This window comes from Cimex lectularius, unplaced genomic scaffold, assembly GCF_000648675.2.
Source record: "Cimex lectularius strain Harlan isolate CLEC.00 unplaced genomic scaffold, Clec_2.1 scaffold286, whole genome shotgun sequence".
Lineage (NCBI taxonomy): Eukaryota > Metazoa > Arthropoda > Insecta > Hemiptera > Cimicidae > Cimex > Cimex lectularius.
The window spans coordinates 206,369-229,542 of record NW_019392975.1 but is presented as its reverse complement, the minus strand read 5'-3'; the positions used below and the strand labels follow the sequence as shown (position 1 = coordinate 229,542).

Below are 23,174 nucleotides of genomic sequence, written 5' to 3'. Positions count from 1 at the left end.
TTGAAGCGTGTCATTCGAGATAAGACAAACATAATATTAAATAGAGTCGATTAAAAGTCGAATCATTTTGTGTATCTGTTTTTTTAATTAAATCGTAACATTTTTCATCTTATCGTAGTCTGGAACTACCTCACGTGGAGTCAGCGTGGGCTACGTCCTGTACAAATATTGCCAACTTCTGTGATATTTTTTTCTTCTTTTCCTCGTTATTATAAACCGGGTTTTGGCTAAATTGAAAGAAATCCGTTTCATTCCACTTCCTGCCCCCTCCAGGCAACGTTTTCAGTCCTTAATATTACGTTACACGTGGAAGAAAGTTGTGTTAAGAATAGCGGTTTCACTTTCGGACCTCATAGAGAAGAGAAAACGGAACCTTTTATCCTTCCTAAGATCCAGTTAACATAAATCCTTCGGAGTTTTTTTTTTTCACCCTCTAATTTTCACATTTTACGCCGATTCTTTGCGCATAGTTTTCATGTTTTCAAAACCTCTTCGTGACGCAACGTGCGCAATCGAGATAACAAGAATGCCTCGGACGTTTGAACGAAATTTTAATTGGCAGGATATAAAAGCATACCTCGAGATAAGGATAAAAATCTAATAGGAAAAAACCTAGACACAATTATAATTAGAAGGAAAACGTATGGTAGAGTTACGTAGCTTCTGTAATTTTTTTTAAATATATTTGTTACCTATACATGATACTATACAAATATGTACACATGATTAACTTATCACAAAGCACAACACTAGCACTAATGGCAGCACTGCACCGGTAGAGCACATGCTTTGAGGAGCCAGCAGTTGCTGGCACTCATTGTGTATGGTTAGGGGTCAAGGAGGTCCCGAGGCCATCGTCGGTTGAGGCGACGAGGTGGGTTGTCAGGATGGGAATGAGTGGAGAGGGTTCCAGCAGTATGGTTAGGATGGTTCGAAAGGTTGGTGTGGAAGGTTTGGAATCTGGACCGGATTAGTTCGTCTGTAATATAAGACTGATACGAAAAAAACCGAAGTTGGAACACGGTGAACTCAAATTTTCCAATATTGTTTAGACTAGAGCTAATTTAAGAGCTAAAGATTGCTCGATCTGTCACATTTAGTCGAGGAGTGCGCTCCCTGAGTGGCTTGACCCGTACAGGGAGCGAGTAGGCATGGCACCGGCGTAGCCCTTGGACCCAAGATTTCTGGTCTTGTTAATTTTATTGGAAACGAAGGTATCTCGTTATCCTTATCTCCATATATTATAAATAATTATTGTGTAGCTTCACAATTGTGTCTTCTGACCATTCTCAATCTCAACTTTATCCATACTGCTGTGGACAGGCAAGCATTGATATTAAAATTTTGTAACATTGGCATATCTTCTAAATTAATCCCTATAATTAAGTCCGCTTACGACAATAGCACCTCATCAGTGCGGGGGGAAAACAGGAGCTTCAGACTGGTTTCACGTGGAATCAGGCGTAAGGCAGGGCTGTATCCTTTGGAAGGGCTCCAAGCTAGTCCATCGTTCAAGAACACCTTGAGCTTATCAAAGACTGGTGCAAAAAGTGGATAAGAAAACTGAATGAAGAAAAACATTGTACGTATTGAAAAAACATCTTGCCCTTCATTGTATATCAACAACAAATGGATACCAACTTTGATTTAAGTCAAATACTTAAGATAATACCTACGCAGCAGACTGGCATCCCCACACCAAGACTTAACCAGAAGAAAATTACGAAGACTTCTAGGACCGAATTTTATTTTGACATTTGGTTCCCTTTGGGGGTCGCGTTGTGTTCAGAAAGACAATGATGTTCTCTAACTTCTGATCTAGCACGTGGCCTCATCAGACGTTTAATTTCAAAGTAGGAGCGTCGCACCTCCGCGTAGGAGTCTGTGTTACTCCCGTAAGGTTCGCTGTAGAAGCTACCCTAGTCCCCCATGGACTAAGGTAACTTCTCCCGATTGCCCTTTCTGAGCGGTGGGTTGACATTGTGCTCCCGACCGTTATCACTTGGACAACCAGTCACTAAGGACTGAAATTCTATGTTGGCAGTCAAAACTAAACTTATACAGGACTTCACTACGAGTCCTTTGGGCATACCCGTAAGGTTCGAGGTAGGAGCTACCCTGGTCCCCCATGGACTAAAGTAACTTTTCCCGCTTGCCCCTTCTGAGCTGTGGGTCGACATTGTGCACCTGACCGTTAGCACCGGACAATCAGTCACTAAGGACTGAAATTCTATGTTGGCAGTCAAAACTAAACTTATACAGGACTTCACTGCAAGCTCTTTGGTCATGCCCGTAAGGTTCGCGGTAGAAGCTTCCCCGATCCCCTATGGACTAAGATAACTTCTCCCGCTTACCCCTTCTGAGCGGGTGGGTCGACATTGTGCACCTGACCGTTAGCACCGGACAATCAGTCACTAAGGACTGAAATTCTACGTTGGCAATCAAAACTAAACTTATATAGGACTTCAATGGGAGTCCTCTGGGCATACGAACTGTGCACTCCAGAACTTGAGGGGCTTCTGCCAAGCAATCCAACAACCAGCCCATCCAATCAAAAATCATCATACAGATGGACTATGCTCCTTTCTATCAACAATGACCTCAGCATCCCCATCCCCCGCCACGTCGCCTTTAAATTCAACGATGGCCTTGAGACTTCCTTGCACCTTAATCACTTACACTGTGCAGCGCTAGCATTAGTGTTTGTGTGTGCTGTCTGGAAAAACATTTGTGATATGTATGGGCTACAAATTTGAAAAAAGTATTGAGTAGTAGTGAATTTTCTTTTAGCAAATTAAAGTCCAGTCATCAACAAAATAAATGACCGAGTCGATCTTCTTTATATTACGAGATAGCGAGTTGCTAAATATTTAAAGGATTACAATTAAAAAGTCCAGGTCGATACAGTACTCTTCTTCGATATCCATTTCTCTAAAGTAGATTTTGCATGACTAATTACTCAAAATCGATTAATTAAGGACAATTATTAAGTCCAATTTCTCTCTACATTTATTAACATTAGAAGAATAAATTAATATTGGAAAATTACATGTCTTCTTTGATGTTTTGATTTGTGGTCTAAATTTTCAGCGTGGAAAAACCAATTAGCCAAATTTTCATACACAAAGGTTTTGAAGGTTTCCGAAACCCACAACACAAATTTCTTCTTTTTTCACAGCACTAGCGAGCGTAATAGAATTGAAAATAAATTTTCGACCTAGTTTACAAAACTTGTCGCAGATTAAATCCATTTTTGTTCGTGGTCCGATTGACTGAATAACTTTTTTCAATTAATTAATCTTTATGTAAGGTATTGGTTGAGATAAAAAAGTCAGTGTCACGAGCGGGATTCAAACCCACGACCTTCGGCTTACGCCGCTGTTCTACCACTTGAGCTATCGTGAAAGTCACAAGTGTTAGAGCAGCCGCGTATTTAGCCGAGGGTTGTGGGTTCGAATCCCGCTGGTGACCCTGACTTTTTTATCTCAACCAATACCTTACATAAAGATTGAACTTATAGCTGTTGTCATATTTTAATTGGAAAAGTTTTTTATTTATTATTAACACAAACTCTGCCCCAGCCGTGCAATCTCGTTGGTTATGGCATTAATCATTCGTATGTGAAAGCCAGCGACAATTATACAGCGTCTCAAGAGAAAAGTTAACCCATTTCACTTGAAAATTACCGAATGCACGTTTTTTCTGTTGAATAAATCAATCTATTTAATAGTTAGTTAAAGTAGAAACGCATCTGAAAGTTTTTATGGAAGTGTTTTCATTAACAATAAAGCCAAAACCAAAATATATATTTTTGTGGTGAGAGACTTTTACTATCTACTACTATCTAGGTACTATCTGTATTCGGCCGAACGGAATAAAACGGAGAAAAGAATTTTTTTGGAATTAAACCAACTTCCTTTTCGGATGGTAATAACACTCAGCGCTCTCGGCACTTACAAAGCGTTTTTAAGCGCACTTTTCTTTCAATTTCGTAAATTACCCAGGGGCTGGCTTTTCCCATTTCGCCCTTTCGCAATTTCAGTTTACAACGAGGTAGATTTTTCAAAAGGAAAAGATCCAATATGAAACAACTGGATGTTGTTTTAAAATTAATTACGACTTGTTTTTTTGACCTGAGAACACGCAATATTTCCAGCCTCGAAAAAGTTTCACGAAAACCCAAGGAAACTCGTATGTTTGTATAAAATTAGTATTTCTTTAATTGAATATTGTAAAATAAAAATGGTTTATTTTTGTTAATCACCAAACTAGGTTAATGGTGACTGTACAACTGAATCAATAAGGGAAACCATTTTGAATAGATTATTTCCGACATGCTAGCAAACTTCTTGGAGAAAAATGAAAACTTATGAAATTAATCGTGTTAACTTGTATTATTTCAGAATTTACAATCCACAAAAAGTGAGTTAGTATTTTATTTTAATAATTAATATTGAACCTATAGGTTTAAGTTCAATTTAGAAAATTACTGCCTTGAAAAACTCCATAAAATTGACAAAAATTTAGAACAAAAATCATTTCATCGACAGTACATAATAAAGATTAATTACCTCAAGTTGTCCTGTAGTTATCCGAGACGTCGCATACAAACAACACTGCAACAACAAAAAAATTGTTAAGAAACGTTTTATTAAATTTATTTCATTTATTGCTATATATACAAAAAATATACGTTGTGTATAGTAGGTAGTAGTATAGTTAGTATAGTATATAAAATATTGTAGTTAAAGAACAGAAGAATAGAATAGAAAAGTGTTTATTATTATTTACGTTCCAAAAGATCTTACACAAAAAAAAGTTAAATGGCAAATGCACAATAACTTAAAACACAAATAGCACGGGCTGTAGCCAATTTAATGATTTAGTTTAGGAGCATATTTACATATAAGTTATTATTGAAAACATTGAATCAGACCTTCAAAAAGATATACCAACTGTCAACAATAGTGATAATAAATCCATTAGAGTTCGTGGTACGATTGACCGAAGAACTTTTTTCAATTAATTAATGTTTATGTAAGGTATTGGTTGAAATGAAAAAGTCAGTGTCACGAGCGGGATTCGAACCCACGACCTTCGGCTAAATACGCCGCTGCTCTACCACTTGAGCTATAGTGACATCGATCCACTCGGACACAAACTTCCCTTTATTCACCACCTTCTTTTATTTAAAAACAAATATTTAAAAGATAAGGAAGGTATTGTCCATGGGGGCTCTTTGAATAGTCCAGATAACTGTAAGTTCTGTTGTCTCCAAATTGTGTTATGTGTATTTGATGTATATATAATTCTAACAAAGATTTTATTATAATTACATAGGAATCATGTTTTAGAAATATATTTGATTGATAAATTTTAATTAAGTACAGTAAATAATAAAAATTGCTTCTGGGGCTACTTCAAAGATTCTTTTTTGTAACAATATCAGGAAAAGCACCTCATATCCGGTCCATAATTTTTTTTTTTCATTATTAATCTCTAAATCATTTTGAGAAAATGTTATCCGCGTATCCAGCTGAGATATTGCAGGCGATTTCGTTATTCCTCATCTTTTCATCTTTTGAGTTTCTGCAACAATTTTACTTAATTGATTCGTTTAATAGAAAGCCGGTGGCTTTAAGATTCAGTGCCAGCTTTCTTGGGCTTTATCTTCCTTTGAGAAAATTTGGCAATCTGTTCTGGCACATTGGCTTCCTAACGGGATCGTCAACGAATGCCGTGAAGATTTGGCCTTACTGGTCGACTTGCATCTTTCTCTTGTCGGAAAAATTAAACCTAATTGGCCTGATAAAACTCGAAAAATCACATTTTTGTCCTGTTCTATCCGGTAATCAAGAGAAATCAAACTAATCGTGAAAGGTGCGTGCAGAATAATTTTTCTCTTAGTTTTGATAGCAATTTCTATATTAAAATGTAGGTGGTTTGTGGGCCGACAAACAACTGAGGTCATCGCCGGCCCTATGCGTGTTTTTCTTCTTTTTCTGGTCTTCTACGCTTATTTTGTTTTAGACTGCAGCTATTTGAGTGTCTCGATTTGGTTACACATCACCAGGAACATACAAGTGGTCACATTCTCTAAAGTACCCGATATTCCTCGGGGTTAAAGAGCCCCCTTCCTTTCACGCTAATAAATTACTTCATTCCGATAAATTAACATAAACACAACACCCGATAAAAACATAGAAGAATGGTCGCATTCACTCCCCCCAAAGTCCTCGATATTCCTGGGACGGGGTCGAACCCACTCAATTCCCGCTAATAAATTAACTCATACCAATAAATTAACATAAACACAACACCCGATACAAACACAGAAGCCAGGTCACATTCACTCCCTCAGACTCCTCGATATTCCAGGGACGGGGTCGAACCCTACTCCATTCATGCTAATAACTTCCCAGACGTCGCACACTCACCTCAGTGTGCCCGATGTTCCTCGCGCCGGGATGAAATAACTCCTTCTATTCGCGCTAATAAATTACTTTCATTCCAATAAATTAACATAAACACAACACTCGATACAAACATAGAAGCCAGGTCACATTCACTCCCCCAGAGTCCTCGATATTCCTGGGACGGGGTCGAATCCTTTATAAGTTCGTTTTGCCTAATGTACTGGACTTTAGAGAAAAACTGAAATGTACACCAATAGATGCGACACACAAATACTTCGGACTTTCTTGTGAGGTCGAACCCTACTCCATTCACGCTAATAACTTACTTTTAATCCCCAGATGTCACACACACACACACCTCAGTGTGCCCGATATTCCTCGCGTCGGGGTTAAATAAATCCTTCTATTCGCGCTAATAAATTACTTTCATTCCAATAAATTAACTCAAATACGACACCCGATAAAAACATATAAGTCTGGTCACATTCACTCCCCCAGAGTCCTCAATTCCTCGGGGCGGGGTCGAACCCAACTCCATTCTCGCTAATAAATTACTTTCATTCCAATAAATTAACCTAAATACAACACCAGATATAAACATAGAAGTCTGGTTAAAGACACGAGTACCTACTCCGCTCTCGCTAATAACTTTCTCCTCAGACGTCACACACTCAAGACAACACCCTCGGAGCGGTCGGTAGCAGTATTATGCTTAATTTATTTCTATCATTACAGATCTCGATTTCATCGGTTTGTGAGTAATATTTAGTTAAGTTGAAATTTGAAAATAAAATCAAACCGTGAGACAATAGTTGAGAAACGCTTCGGGCTTAAAATGGGGTTTGGGTTGCGAGCAGTCGGTCACGATAGTTTCGAATATTTATAATTAATGTCACGACACCCTGGAAAGGACAAAACTGAATTTCAGACTCAATTTCACCAGATTTACAGGCCGAAAAGATCATCCACGTTAGCTGAGATTATCTGAACCTTTAATCCTGCCTGGAAAATGAATTAGAGCCATTTCTCTCTCAAGTTCTTTCACTCCTGTTAATTGTTTCATTACAATGGCTACTTCTCAAATTGATACCATTGTTTATACATTCCCACAAAGGGAATTACATAGATTTTTGAAATAAAAGGCAGGTTTATTAAAATAATTAAGAAATCGGATTGTTACCCTATCAAGGATATAGACACAAAAAAAGCCAGTTCTTTCATTCCATCCATTCCCTTCCATCGTTTATATTAGTAATTCAAGCGTAGATAAAAACGAGTATAAAAATATATTATTCAAATATCAATAAATGTTAAAGCAGCCTTTCATGTATTGTGAATAAATAAAAATATACAACAGAGAGAATCAATAATAGATCAACGGACTCGGATACTTGTTATTGAAACCACTCGCCCCAAAACGTCTAACAGAAAAATAGGCTTTATTGATGATGATGTCTTGGTTAGCATATATCTAAAAAACACGTAAGGATGTCCATTTTTAGCCACATTCACAAAAGTGATACATGTTTTTTAGAACAAAATCATCAAGGTTGATATGAACAAAATGATCAAGGTTCAGTATTTTAATAAATTCTAAGTGCAACTTTTTTTTTGTTAATTTTAATATGTCCAAAAGCAAGTAATCAATCCAGCTAATGGGTAAGTGTTGTAAGTTGATTAAATGATCTATAAAGCTTAGAGATAGTTGCTAGGTGGAAAAATTGGCCCAAACAACACAGACCCGGCCGTCGATTTCGACACTATTATTTTTACATTTGACCTTTAAAAACAAGAGGCCTTGAAACACTATTTTATATGGCCCAATAACCTCAAAAATGTCAAAATGCCTTGTTTCCGCATGCATAGAAATAATAATAAGTTCAGCTAAATCTGACCTTTTTTTTCCAATTTCTTGAACAGCAATGTTAGACGAAGGTAGCCAAAAAATTATCCATTGTACAAATTACGTAACTGAGAATTCTGCTTTTATAATTAGCCAAAGGAGACCTGGCAAAGACGTAGAAAAATGACCACATTGGTCCCTTACCAATGTTTTTTATATGTTTTATTTAAATATTTCACTTGATTTTTGGTATATCAAAACCTTTGTAAGTACACGTTCTTTTTTAAAGCCGCTTTCCTTTTTACATTTTGCAACAGATGTACTGTTTATAGAATTAAATTTATAACAAAAACTCAACCTTCGTCTAAGCAGACTAACCTAATACATGAAACGTGTTTATACTCCAACAGCGTCTTGCAGTTTTTCGTAGGGAACACTGATGGCAATAACCGCATACCTGATGGAACGTTCACCATCAATAAGTGCCACAACCACGCGCAACATCCTAAGCACTAAGTGGCATTTTTAAGTTTAAAAATTGAAATTAAGGAAACAAAGATGAAAATATTTTTGTTTCATCGAGAAAATGAAAAATTAGGTGGAATTTTTTGCCTGTCAGTGTAGAACAGATAGTCTAGTTATATACAAATCTGACGGATCAGTCAGACCAAGAGACAGTGCGGAGAGAAATTACTCAGTGCTGGAAGTCTCTTTTATTTAATTGGAATGGTTAAGGTAGAAGGTCACGAGGCCATCGTCGTTTTAAACAGCGTAGAGGATTATTACGTGGGATGAGGAAAGCGTTTGGGCTAGTGGGATCCAGGGATAATTTAGAGTTGAAATTGAAGAAGCTGATCAGATCATTCACGACTTGGGTTTTAAGGTCTTTATGGTTCATTTCATTGGTGACGTAAAAGAATACGGAGGAGAACTTTAGTTAGAAAAGATTGATTTCATTGGGTTTTGGAGGTTTTGGACGCGTCCCGCAGTTCGACTTTGTAAGTCCCGGTTGATGATTAGTGATTAGTCCGTATGTTTTGTTAAGTTCTTGTTGTTAATCTTGTATACAGTACCGTGTAAGTCTGCTATCTAAGTGAAACCCAAAGTAACGGACTTGGTTAATAAGCACTGATGGGCAGGTTTGACATTTGAGCGTAAACGACTTGTTGGTTTTTTGCTCGTTAACGATCCATCGAGTGCACCAGTCGGTAATGATGTTTAGATGTTGGATTCTTCTATGGCTGGTTTAGGATTGGTGTTGTAAATGGTGAAGAAGATTTCACCTAGGATACTCCCTCGTAGAACGTCAACTTTCATTGGCGCGATAGTTGAAAAATCAGTGTCGATTCTCACTTTAGAACACCGATCCGAGAAGAAGGACTTGATGAGTTAGTAGGTGAAAGGGTACGTTTCTAACTTGTAAAGGAGGCAGAGGATGCCACACTGGGTCGAATTCGTCCCTAACGTTCTGAAAAACGGCTGAGCAATATTGTGTTTTCTAGAGCCGAGGATACTCTGATACCGAGGTACTAAATACGGGATAGGAGCCCACTACTCTGAAGCACTGTTATAATGAAGAGATCGGAATCCAAATGGATGGTTAGGAAATTTTCAGAGTCGAGTATGGGAATTAGTCTCGACAGATAATATTGCCGACCTTATACGACTTACCTTATAATTTATTTCAATTAATTAATCTTTGTGTAAGGTATTGGTTGAGATAAAAAAGTCAGCGTCACGAGCGGGATTCGAACCCAAGACCTTCGGCTAAATACGCCGCTGCTCTAACCACTTAAACTATCTTGACTTCGATCCACTCGGACACTAACTTCCACCCTCAACCCACCTTTCAAATTTTTCCTCCTTTTTGCCATTTTTCAAATGTCGTGTAATCGACCAATACCATACATAAAGATTAATTAATTGAAAAAAGTTATTTGGTCAATCGGACCACGAACTCTAATGGATTTATAATTTACATGGGCTATATTATGATTGTTTAATTTCCAATTGTTAATAAATAAAGAAATTGTTCAAAGCATACTTCTTAAGGAAAAACAGCTCTTTTACTTTTCTTGCAAACTTCTTAAAACATTTTAAAACTAAAGTCCAAATATTTCTACGCGATACAAATAATGAACAGATAATGTGCAAAACTTAGTTGGTGAGTTAAAAAAAAAAAAGAAAAACCCATTTTACTTTCGATAACTATGTGAAATGCCCATAACTATGCAGTTCGCTGACAGTTCTCAAGGCTTTCCTTGAAGCTAAATGAAACGATTTGTCCAAATATGGAAACAACAACTTTTTTTGCGCTTATAGCTTTTAAACTGATAATATTTTTATCTGTTGTTATAAATCTTTTGAAGAAAAAAGTTATCTCCCATCAGTACATAAATATTGTAAATGTTTTTAAATCGTCAGTGATCTAGAGCTGACCTCCTGTTTTCTGTATTATGCCCGGCCTTCATGCACATCCAGGCAAAGGTTAATCCTTTGTCATCGTTCCCAGGACCAAGAAGCCTCTTTTCACTTTTCCCAGTGATGATTTCCCAATGGATACAAAAAAATTATATAATTGGACACTTTTGTATTGAAAACCACCGAAAATTTTCCGTCCGGCTGATTTTTACCATCTTCTCATCCTACATTTCCCTTTACCGTCTCACTTTCCCAACGAGAAAGAAAACTAGCACGTGGGTGTAATTGACCTTCGATTCTTTTCGAATTTAGTTCTGTTTCCAGGCTTATTTGAACCATAAAGGGGATCCGATGATTCGGTTCACGGAACTTCCTGTTGTTCACCTCCAGCAGAACACAGGCGGCGGCAAGACATGATGCGAGACTTCAATTAAAAAAAAGAAAAAAAAAGAAGAGAGATAAAAGTACATCACTGTTTTTTATGCAAATGGTCGTAATATACGGTTTTTAATTTAGCCAACATAATAAGTAATTTTTAATTCAAATTACAGAAAATTATAAAACAAAGGTGATGAATAGGACAAGAAGATTGACCGAGGCCATTGGATCCAACTTACAACGAAGAGTGGATGGGAAAGTCCTTGCCCATTCTTATGAAAATCTAAAATATAAAATAATAAATACCTTTTAGTTTTGATAACTGAATTGTAATTCACACTGTTCTGTAATAAAAACAACAACGTCGTGTTAACAAAATGGCGTTTATTTTTTTATTAATTCGCAAAATTAATTTGATAATGCTTTAATAAGCCCCTTCTTCGCGAATTTCCAAGGCCCGAGCCATGTTAGACATCCAAAGAATGTGCTAATAACGTTTCATAACTAGAGTTCTGGCTTCTTAAAATCAAAATAAAAACAATTTTTTCTGCAGATTGGACTGACCAAGACGAAAAATCACGCGTTGTTTGTCCAATTCTATTATAAACATAGCTAACTCAGCTATTGTTTGTTAATAATGTAAAAATAGATGTCCCCCTTTTTACTCTAATTAGTTTTTATTGATTTTTTTTTAATTCCGTTGCCTTCCTGTTTGTCGTTTCCACCTCCGTTAAAAATTAAAAAAACAAGCATTATTTTTACATTTAAGATTATGAACCTCCCGGGGAAAATATGTGCGAATAAAAACCCTCTTCAGGCCCCCGACGGAGGAGAATCTTCCGGAAGATTAAGCCCAGGATCGATACTGCAAGTTTACGAAGGAATTCGTACTCAAACACCATTTGAAATTAAATGGTGACGAAATTTCTTTTAAATTGAGATCATGAGCATTTCTCAGGGACGCCAAAAAAGGGAAATTCCGTATATCTTTTCCATGTCTCACTAACGTGATATGATTAATCTTTACGTGAGTAATCCTACTAACTATAAAATGAGTCCTTTCCATATCGTGCAATATTGCAAATAATACACCTTTATAAAAAAATTAATTCATCAATTACAATTTTCTTTATTTTTATGAAAAGCTATGGACAGTGAAAGTAACCATTTAACCCCTCATGTTTCGAAATCAACCTCCCACGTGCTACATGAGAATAATTTTTAAAGAAAATACATCACTACGAAATAATATAAACCTGTGCTAATCGTGTTAAATATGTTGAGAGGTTTTGTTGAATGAGAAAGGAAGAGTCAAAAAGACTCGAACGATAAAGGATTTAAATAAGAGCATTTATGAAGATTGTAGGTTCTAGTCCCACCCGTGACCGTCTTTTCATCTCCGTTTTTAACTATTTATGATACATGATTGACCTTAAAAAGTAGAAATGAAGATAACTGTAATTATCATTCAAACAACACCGACGGAACATTTCACGTCACCGGAAAGTGGCGCATAGGTTGTTTTAGGTTAGGCTACGATAAATCAGGATATGTAGAGATGTTAGGAATGATTGGGGCATGATGGGTTAGTTTAAGTATGATTAGGGTATGTTGGTTATGTTAAGTATAATTAGGGTATGTTGAGTTGGGGTATATTAGGTATGATTAGAGCATGTTGGGTTAGGTTATGTTACAAAGATTAGGGTATGTTGAGTTAGGTTATATTACGAATGATTAGGGTATGTTGGGTTATTTTACGAATTATTGGGGTATGTAACGGTATGTTATGTTACGTAGGATTAGGGTAGCAGGCTTACGTTAGTTTACAAATGATTAGGGTATGCAGGGTTAGGTTACGAATGAGTTAAAGTATGTAGGGTTAGGTGGTGTTACGCGAATGATTAGGATGAGTTACGTTATGTTAGGAACGATTAGAGCATGGTGAGTTAGGTTATGTTATAAATGATTAGGTAAGTAGGGTTAGGTTAGGTTACGAATGATTAGGGTAGCAGGGTTGGATTGCGAATGATTTAAAGTATGTAGGGTTAGGTGGTGTTACGCGAACACGTTGGTGCGTACAATTACGTTATATTAGGAACGATTAGGGCACATTGAGTTAGGTTATGTTACAAATGATTAGGTATGTAGGGTTATGTTAGGTTACAAATGATTATGGTAGCAGATTTGAGTTACGAATAATTTAAAGTATGTAGGGTTAGGTGCTGTTACGCGAACACGTTAGTGCGTACAGTTAGGTTGTGTTAGGAATGATTAGGGCATGTGGGGTTAGGTTAGAATGTTTAGGGTATGTAGGATTAGTTTATATTAGGAATGATTATAGTGTGTAGGTTTAGGTTTTATTAGGAACGATTAGGGCATGTTGGGTTAGGTTATGTTACGAATAATTAGGTATGTTGGGGTTGGTTATATTAGGAATGATTAGGATATGCAGAGTTAATAGAAATGATGAATGGGCATGAGTGTGGTGTTAAATCTTTTTAAAAAGATTATGCAGAGTTATGTTAGAAACGATTAGGGTATGTAGGGTAAGCTTATGTTACGAATGAATTCGGTGTGTAGGGTTAGGTTAGGTCACGAATGATGATTAGGGTACAAATTCATGTAGCACAATAACACAATACAAATATTTGTGATATGCTTGATATCAAAGGGAACGTCAATGTATTCGATGAAGAAGGTTGTTCTATATTCAGGAAGGAAGTTAACAGACCTCAATTCACTATAATGCAAGCCCGTTCTTCGGCACTAAAAAGAAAGAACCTTTCCAAACAAACTAATTTCAATTCAACCGCCGTTCCAGTTTGCCTGGAGTAAAAAAAAAGATTTATGGCTTCATCAATATTGTCCACGGGCCGATACAATAAAACGGGCCAATGTATGGATTATAAACTGTGACTCAACCACGTCCCATTGTTGTCTCCACCTATACCTTATTGTTGTCGAATTGGCGAGCAGGTCTGAAGTTTAAACGATCAAATTTGTATACTAAAAGGTCGTTGTACCCTTGGATATTCCAAGTTTACAATTTATAACCCTTCCCCATTAATTATCTCAGAAATATTGATTTTAAAGACAAATCACTACAATTACCAAATATTTGACCTCTGTGACTGTTCTGGGATAACCATTTAATAGCGTCAGTCGTGATGAACTGATAATTACTAGTTTTGTTTTCCAATATTTCAAATCCTTTCACCATTTTGCGGATATGTAACTAACAATAACTGTCGGGAATGACTGACACAATACTTACACCAACCGCAAGCACCTTGAACGGGTCCCGTTCACGCATAATTTCAAACCGAGTTAGTCAAGGTTTATACCTTCTCTGAGGCGATGCAGTTTTGAAACGGGTAAAACCTTGATCTTAATTTTTTATTATTTCCACTGGCTAAAAATACCGATTGGGAAAACAATCGTTGTAACAATTAAAGACATTCTCGAGGAATAAAAAGCACCGAAGCGTGGATATTTTCAAATTTCGGCCGGATCCCATAACGAAATGGAAACGTTGCCCATCGACTTAGAGAGCATTCTCGTTCCGAGCGTCCCTGACCATCAAGGTCCGCCTATTTTCGCTCTGTTCCGGCGCATCTCTTTCATCAATTTGTCTATCATTTAACATCGATTCATAAGAAATAGTTTAAATAGTTTTATAGTTGATGTTGATCAACTCTGAGTACGCTAAGCTGACATTTTATACAATTTTTTTAAAATTTTATTTTCCACAGTGAATATGGGTGTGTTTAGGGCCGATGGCGGAATATTTATAAAAGTACCCCATCGGCCCTAATTAGTTTAAATTATTAATATTGGTATAGGTCGATGGCGGAAATGTAACACTCACCTACTAAACGGAATGAGTGCAATGTATATAGGTGTGAATGTATTTATTTGCGAGACTGTATTATATAAGTTCGTCAGTTTTAGGTAAGATTATAGTTTGCATGCAAGGCTGAAATGACCTAGCTGTCGAAATCTCCCGTTGGAGCAGAACCTCGGTTGGGAAGCACCGATCTGGGTGTTTTTTAAGTACTTGTACTTAAGGGAGATAAAGGTATGGCGACTAAGGTGTAGACCCCCTGATTAAATTTTTACTTATTCTTTTTGATGAGACGTTTTGTTTTTGTGATGAGTAAGGTTTGGTTGAGATAAAAAAGTCAGCGTCACGAGCGGGATTCGAACCCACGACCTTCACCTAAATACGCCGCTGCTCTACCTAAAGGGTAGAGCGTATTTAGCCGAAAGTCGTGGGTTCGAATTCCGCTCGTGGCACTGACTTTTTCAACCAAGACCTTACTTAAAAGATTAATTAATTGAAAAGAATTTATTTGGTTAATCGGACCACGAAACCTAATCGCTTTGACTTATTGTTAGGTACAACACTGCTGAAAAGTCAACATTTCCATCAAAGGAAAAATAACATTCAACACGTTCTGACTCATATAACTGGGGATCCGTTCTTCGAGAGAGTAGAAACGCTCAAAGAACAATAGTCAATTTTCAGCAATTCTATACCTTTTTCTCTCTTTCTCTCCGGTGTTTTTTTATTTAAGCCATTTTACGTCACTCGGAACCGTGTGGCGTTGAAACTGAACAGTGTGGAATAACGGACGCTTCTTTCTTTTTATTGCCTCGTGCCATTGCCCTAAACTCAGCCAACCGTGCATCCATCTGCTAAATGGGGCTTCGGCCAAAGGGCACAAGCTACCGAAATTAGTTTCCAGATGGAATTGCAAGTGAACATCACTTGTACAAGCTTTGAAAATAAATTTGTCTACTACGATTGCAAATTTAACACGGTTTTCTCTCTGGCCGTAGATTTACGTATATATCAGTTTAAAATACTGGTTCTACAGGAAAATCACCATCATGGATGACACTGCAGAGCAACTTATTTTTACTTTCGTTATTGTGAATTGTTTAAAAGGGCGTAAAAATTTATTGATGACTCATTTTTTGGACATTTCCCGATGTGACTAACACGTCTATCTAATATTTGCATACGTGTTTGCCTGTAGAGCCGAAATTTAAAAAAAAAAAAGGAAATTTCCCTTGGGATGATGGAAATTAAAGGTTGTTTGGCTAGCTTTCAGCAAAAGCACATTAATGAGCGAACGTGTTAATAGAAAGTGTTTCAATTATTATTTTTAATATTTATACTGCCGGCGAAGAGGAAGTTTGTTAAACGTAATCTGATTTGGATTTTGCTCAATTTCCTCTATGAGGAACAGCTCCTGTGGAACAAACCGTGAACTATGACTAATATGTATTAATAGCAGGAATGCACGATTTTTATTTGTTATTGCCCTAAATGGGAAAAAAAACACGAAATAATTTGAAAAACTCCACAATGAAAATCCCTAGTTAATCCAGAATAACTAAAGAAAATATAATGAATATCATTTTATTTTAATCGTAAAAATTTTAGGTCACGAACGACCTCTTATAATTAAAGAGAGAAAGAGATAGTGAGAGTGCGTTTACGCAGGTGTACGGGGTCGCGCGCGCGCGCGCGCGCGCGCGTGCGTGCGTGTGTGTGTGTGTGTGTGTGTGTGCGTGCGTGCGTGCATGCGTGCGAATATTGGTTTATTGAAAAATTTCGCAAATCTAGGTCGCGAACGACCCTTTTTCAATTGATAATAGATAGATAGATAAACAGANAAGAGAATGAAGAAAAGAGAGAGGACGAGAAGAAAAAAGAGAAGAGAAAGAGGGGGAGTGTAGAAAGGGATGAGAAAGAACAGAAATAAAATAGAAGAAGAAAGACATGAAAACAAAGAGAAAGAAGAAAAGAGAGAAGACGACAAGAGAAGAGAAGAGAGAAAGAGAGAGAGAGAGAGAGGGAGATTATAAAATTTATAAAATATAATATAAAATCAACAATGAAGTAAATGAATAAAATGATAGTAAGTTGAACTTATAAGTTATATTTTTATACAGAGCACATTATTGTTGAGTAACAAAATGAAATAAAATTTTTTCGTAAGATTCTTAAAAACATTAGAACCTTCTGGAATTGGAACATAATTTTACGATCTAAAACGAAATGAAATACTAATAAAATGATTATTAACGTTTTACAAGTTAATATAAAAGTGTATAACAAAAAAGTAATAAATAAAAGTGTATAAGTATATGATGTTAACTACGTAACTATTAAGTACGGTAAGGGCTAATTTGTAGTATTACATTCAACGTACTTTCTTAATTCTTAAAGTTTTACTTCGAATGATTTTATGCTTTTTATTTGAACTATATGTTTCGGTACTGAGTTTTAAGATTTTTGAAGCTTTTATTTTAAATAATTGCTAAGTGTTTTTGTTCGGCGTTTTGTGAGTTGAATTAAGAATTTAGCTGTTCTGGTATTAATGTTATGGATATTATTTTAAAATTATGAAACATGTAGGAAGGGTTTTTATTTTGTAGTATTTTGTGTAAAAAGGTTGCTATGGAATAGATTTGTAGGTCTTTAATTTTTTCAATGAGAGAGAGTGAGAGAGAGAGAGAGAGAGAAAGAGAGAGAGAGAGAGAGAGAGAGAAAGAGAGAGAGAGAGTGAGAGAGAGAAAGAGAGAAAGAGAGAGGGAGAGAGAAAGAGAGAGAGAGAAAGAGAGAGAGAGAGAGAGAGAGAGAGAGAGAGAGAGAGAGAGAGAGAGAATGAATTAATATAATTTTAGTTAATCTCGCAAATTAGGTCGTGAATAATATTTCTTACAATTAACTAGTAAAAATGAGAGAAATATAGAAAATATAGAAATATAAATTATATTGATTCTGGCATTGATGGAGCGAAGCCCTCAAAAAGCAATTTTATTGCTTAACACCTCCTTGAATTAATTTTTGAAATCAAGGAACCGAATCAAGGAGGGACACAATGGCTCGAAACGAACGTTTGTCCGAACTAAATTGGCAGGACAATGCAGAGTGTAATTGTTCAACTATTAGTGAGAAATGTTTCAATAAAGAAGGGAACTCTAACGGAGGAACCGGTGATGTTAAAAAAATTTTCTCTGAATACGTGGGATTTAGATTGAATCGTCCTTCGTACCGTAATAGATCTTAATCGAAGTGTCTTTAACGGCGATAATTTCGTTGGAAAATGGAAGGAAAAACTATGACAATCTTACGGATCGTTGAGACAGCCTGATGACAAAATGCCTCGCTTTAATTACTGTTATAAATTTTTTACAATTTTCATATCAACAATATATGTTTTTTAATGACAGCAATTTCTCGAAATTAGTTTTATTCCTTTTATAAAATTTCCCTTGAAAGTCATATTCCCATACCTATAAATAGAGGAAAATGCAAAAGCTATTGTTGTTTTGTAGTTTTATGGGAGAAAATAGTGAGAAAAATCCTTGAACATAATATAAGGAAGAAATTAAAGTAATAAAATTATATTACTAGATATAAATAAATAGGACAGTAGCTACGTCAACTATTCAAGACCATGGAGTATGGACGTATTTATGAGAAAGTATTAAGTCCATGGTAGTACTGAATTTAAATACAATTTTTTAAGGCATAAAAATAATAAACTAGTATAGATGAAAAATACTAGTTTATTATTTTTTACCTTAAAAAATTATGTTTAAATTCAATTAATTAATCTTTAAGTAAGGTATTGGTTGAGATAAAAAAAGTCAGTGTCACGAGCGGGATTCGAACCCACGACCTTCGGCTGAATACGCCGCTGCTCCACCACTTAATCTATCGTGACTAAAGCTCTGTCACGATAGATTAAGTGGTGGAGCAGCGGCGTATTCAGCCGAAGGTCGTGGGTTCGAATCCCGCTCGTGACACTGACTTTTTTTATCTCAACCAATACCTTACTTAAAGATTAATTAATTGAAAAGAATTTACTTGGTCAATCGGACCACGAAACCTAATCGATTCTATTTAAAATTATTTTTTTTATTTTGGTCATGAAGTTATATGAGGTAAAATAAAAAGCGATGAACCTGATAAATAAACAGGGTAATATTTCAATTTTTGCGGCTTATTAGGGAAAGACTTCAGCCTTGGGAAAAGTCCAATTTTTAACGGAAAATGTAAATGGATGGTAGTAACTTTTCACTCCTGATTTGAGTTCAACTTTTAATAATTCAATTAGAAAAATTATTTTCGGCATTTATTTAAATATGATCCAAGAAACCCTTTGGTAACTGGAAGTCGACCAGTAGTAGATATTTAGATATCTTTAGAATCAACTATCCTAGTAATTGGGCTGCCTTCTAGGCTTTATTTTTATTTGAAGTTTTTCCTTAAAAACATCAGTTTAGACAAGTGGCAAGGTAGACTGGGCCGATGATCAGCCCTGATCAAGCTTGTTAATCATAAAAATTTAATTTTAACACATTCATTTATGAGTTGTGTTTTAATCCTCCTAGTTCCACACAACATGGCCTAATTTTGAAGTCAAGGGCTTATTTTATTTATAACTCGAACAGAGTAAATCTACAAGAGTAGTAAAAAAACACATAATAACAAAAAGAAAACTAGTAACTAAACAATAATAATAAAAACACATGGCAGAAGGATTTCCTGGCATGTATATCTTTTAATTTTATTTTAACTGAATGCAAATAATCTATTTCATTTGAATAATGATTCAGCAATCTCATTATCCTCGGTAGAAGGGAGTTAAGGCCATATTCTGTTCTGCAATGTGGGACAAATATGGATCTTGAGTCTTGTTGGACAAAGAACAATTTTGGTTCCTTAGTGGTCGCTGAGGCACACAGTAAGATAAATATAATTTTTGGATATCAAAGGGCCCCCATTCCACAATTTCCAACTCCGAATGAGATCAGCAGAAATACGAGCTAAGTGACTCCAGACCAAACCAGTTCAACCTTTCCGAGTAATTAAGATATGCAAGACCAAATCTGAAAGCCAGTATCCTCGTTGCTTTCCTTTGTACTTTTTCTAAATCGCTAATCTCACCGACATGGAAACGGGACCACGCGACACTTGCATATTCCAGATGGCTACGCACGAGGGATTGATGTAATATTTTAACTGCCAAGACATAAAATCTCCAGAAAACCTGGTAATAAAACCAAGATTGCGTAGAGCCATTCCTGGAAATATGGTTGATATATGGCCACTGATATCAAGGTGTTTTTTTTTGGCCTTTTCTGTTACAACGACACCAAGATAGTGTCAACCTTTCCAATCTCTGCCCATCAACGAAGTAATCAAAACAATCAAAGTCACGAGGTAGACATTTTTAGTAAATTTAATTACCTCGCATTTGTTACTATTCAATGAAGCAGTTCCCCCTGTAAACTAACACAATCGTGACCTGAAGACACTGAGTTAAAATTTTTCCAATCATCCGCCAATAATGCAAACTTACAATCCGTGAATATTCCACGGACATCGTTGAAATAAACAAGAAATAATATGGAATTGAGATCCCTGTGGTACACCAGAAAATGTTGAAATCTTATCCGATACTCAGACCAAATGAGAACAGAAATAGCGACCAGTTAGAAATGATTCGATGAAGGATAACAAAGGATCACGTCCAAGGATTTTCAACTTAAACAGAAGAATCAATGTCAACTCTATCAAACACTTTAGACAAATCTGTACACTGAACACTATTTTGATTCTCAAGGGAACACTAAAATAATGAAAAAAAATTGGTACTAGTGGATCTACCCTTTAAGAAACCATGATGATTGATGTTAACGTATGATCGAAAAGCCATGGTTAGGGCTTCAGCAAGAATAGAATCCAACATTTTGGCAAAAACAGAAGATTTCCTAACACGTTAATTAACAATCAAGTGGGAATTACCTTTCCTATAAGGAGGTCGTGAGAAAATTTCCATTGATCGGGGAAATATGCCTTCCCTAATACATCTATGTAAAATAATGGTAGGTTCTCTCCAACGTTTAGTACCCAGGATAAATCTATCACCTCGATTTCGTCTTTATTCAATGTCGGTGACAATTTTATTGGGGCAGAAATCCTACAGGCCCACGCTTTTTAAAAAGCGTAGATAATCGCTTGGAAGAACTTACCCGCTTTCCCGGATATTTTCTTGAGAGTGAGTGGTGAGGGAAATTGTCATGGAGAGAAAAACGTGACCAACATTTTTTTTTTAATCGAGTTCAACGATCAGTACAAGGAATTTTTCAAAGAAAATTTCAATAAGGATGCAGGTAAACGTTTTGATGACAGCAATAAAACATAAAGTCAGCGTAGGAAGAAAATCTAAGACGCTTTCTTCTGACATTCTGACCTTTCATCAGGGAGAGACTCACATTACCCATTTGATAATAAAACATAAAAGCTAAAAATAAAATGAAAAAGCGTTAATGTTAAAAATAAAAGAGAGGAAAAATTTCTAATTTCATGTACAAGCTGAAACTTCCTACACTGTGCTGATTTAACGATCGATCCGAAAAAATGATTAGATAAGGACTTTTACTTAATACGCATATACCACAAATAAAAAACTTCTAACAAAAAAATTTCGTTAATTATTTCATTCAGTTTAGATAATAGTGTAAATTAAACAAAACATGTTCATTTGTTATGTCGGGTTTCGTATTTTAACGAAAAGCGATGGCAGGCGGACCCCGGGGGCCATGTTTTACAGTTGTACTTTTATCTAAACTACTTCAGGGAAGAAAAACACTTAAGAAAAGTCACGCAAGTACATAACATTAATGAGTGTAATAGATTACATTACTGTGTTGTGGATGCTTAATTTTATAAAATTTTGAGAAAAGAAATTGTATATTAAATTTGTTACCACGAAATTGTTATCGATTGTGTCGCGAAATTGGTTAAATTCCTGTTTCTCGACTTGGATGAGCCTTTGAAGCTTAAATTGTTTAACAAATGAAGGAAATTATAATTTGGAAAAGACTTTAAAGAAATTTTATACAGAAAATAATTTTCAATTAATTAATCTTTATGCAAAGGTATTGGTTGAGTTAAAAAAGTCAGTGTTACGAGCGGGATTCGAACCCACGACCTTCGGGTAAATACGCCGCTGCTCTACCACATGAGCTATCGTGAAGTGGTAGAGCAGCGGCGTATTTACCCGAAGGTCGTGGGTTCGAATCCCAATCGTGACACTGACTTTTTTTATCTCAACCAATACCTTACATAAAGATTAATTAATTGAAAGATGTTATTTGGTCAATCGGACCAAGAAATCTAATGAAAGAAAATAATACTGCACCTAGACCTTTTTTTTTTTTTAATAAGAACTAGCAATCTATTTGAAAGAAAACATGGTGAGAAAAGCACTTTAATAAGTATTAATGGCTTTATAGGTAGATCGGTTAACATTGACCTTAGAAAAAAATCCCAATTAACCAACATAATCGTAGATACTTTATTATGAAAACGAAGGGGCGGGGGGTCGCTGAATTTATATATCTCAATTACTATAAATGAGGAAAGGCGTTTCCTAAGATTATTTATGACTTTGTAAGTCGTAAAAAGTCAGGATTATAAAGGCTCTTAAGTGATACTTAAAAGGCGTGTCTGAGTATTAAGTAGTGAGAACTTAGCTGACTAATGCCCTGCCAGATCAGTACATCGTTATCTAAGGAGAAGCAAGATCAGCACCATGCTCTATGATAACAAAACAATTATAACTTGGATAGGTTGTATGGACAAGACTGCGATGATTCCTAGGTGTAACTTCGTAAATAAATACCAAATACCAGTAACAATAGTACCGGTCAAAGACTTCAAAGTCTACAAGACTACCAGTCGAATAAATACTCCGGTCAAGATCACCCAACAATCTGGCCTAAGTTAAGATCAAAGTATGTATGGGACTGAGGGCACTGGAAAAAAATAGGATCAGAGAACGAACCCTCCTCTCTTATGAGAATCCGTAAGTAGAACAGAAAGGTAACAAAGATGCATAAGCTAGTCAAAGTAGGGTTCCTCAGCAACACCAGCAGGACACTCCTGTAAAATTTCAAAAGTCCATAACACGGAGTAATTGCCGAAAGGTTAAAGAATCATACATGATAAAAAAACCATGGGCAAAGTCGATCAAAAGACTTCGTCAAGAAAATACTTCTTCAGCACACGAACTTTGATGAAAAGG

General features: G+C 36.0%; 1 protein-coding gene across 16 annotated transcripts in view; it reads right to left on the bottom strand.

Annotated features, from left to right (window-relative positions):
- Positions 1 to 23,174, bottom strand: part of LOC106665466 (E3 ubiquitin-protein ligase HECTD1) — a 108,633-nt gene that overhangs the window by 63,290 nt on the left and 22,169 nt on the right. For all 16 annotated transcript variants that reach the window (XM_014391880.2, XM_014391886.2, XM_014391888.2 and 13 more), the window contains exon 3: positions 4,572 to 4,616. The gene's annotated coding sequence lies outside the window, so the exon portion shown is untranslated. The remainder of the gene's footprint in view (positions 1 to 4,571; positions 4,617 to 23,174) is intronic.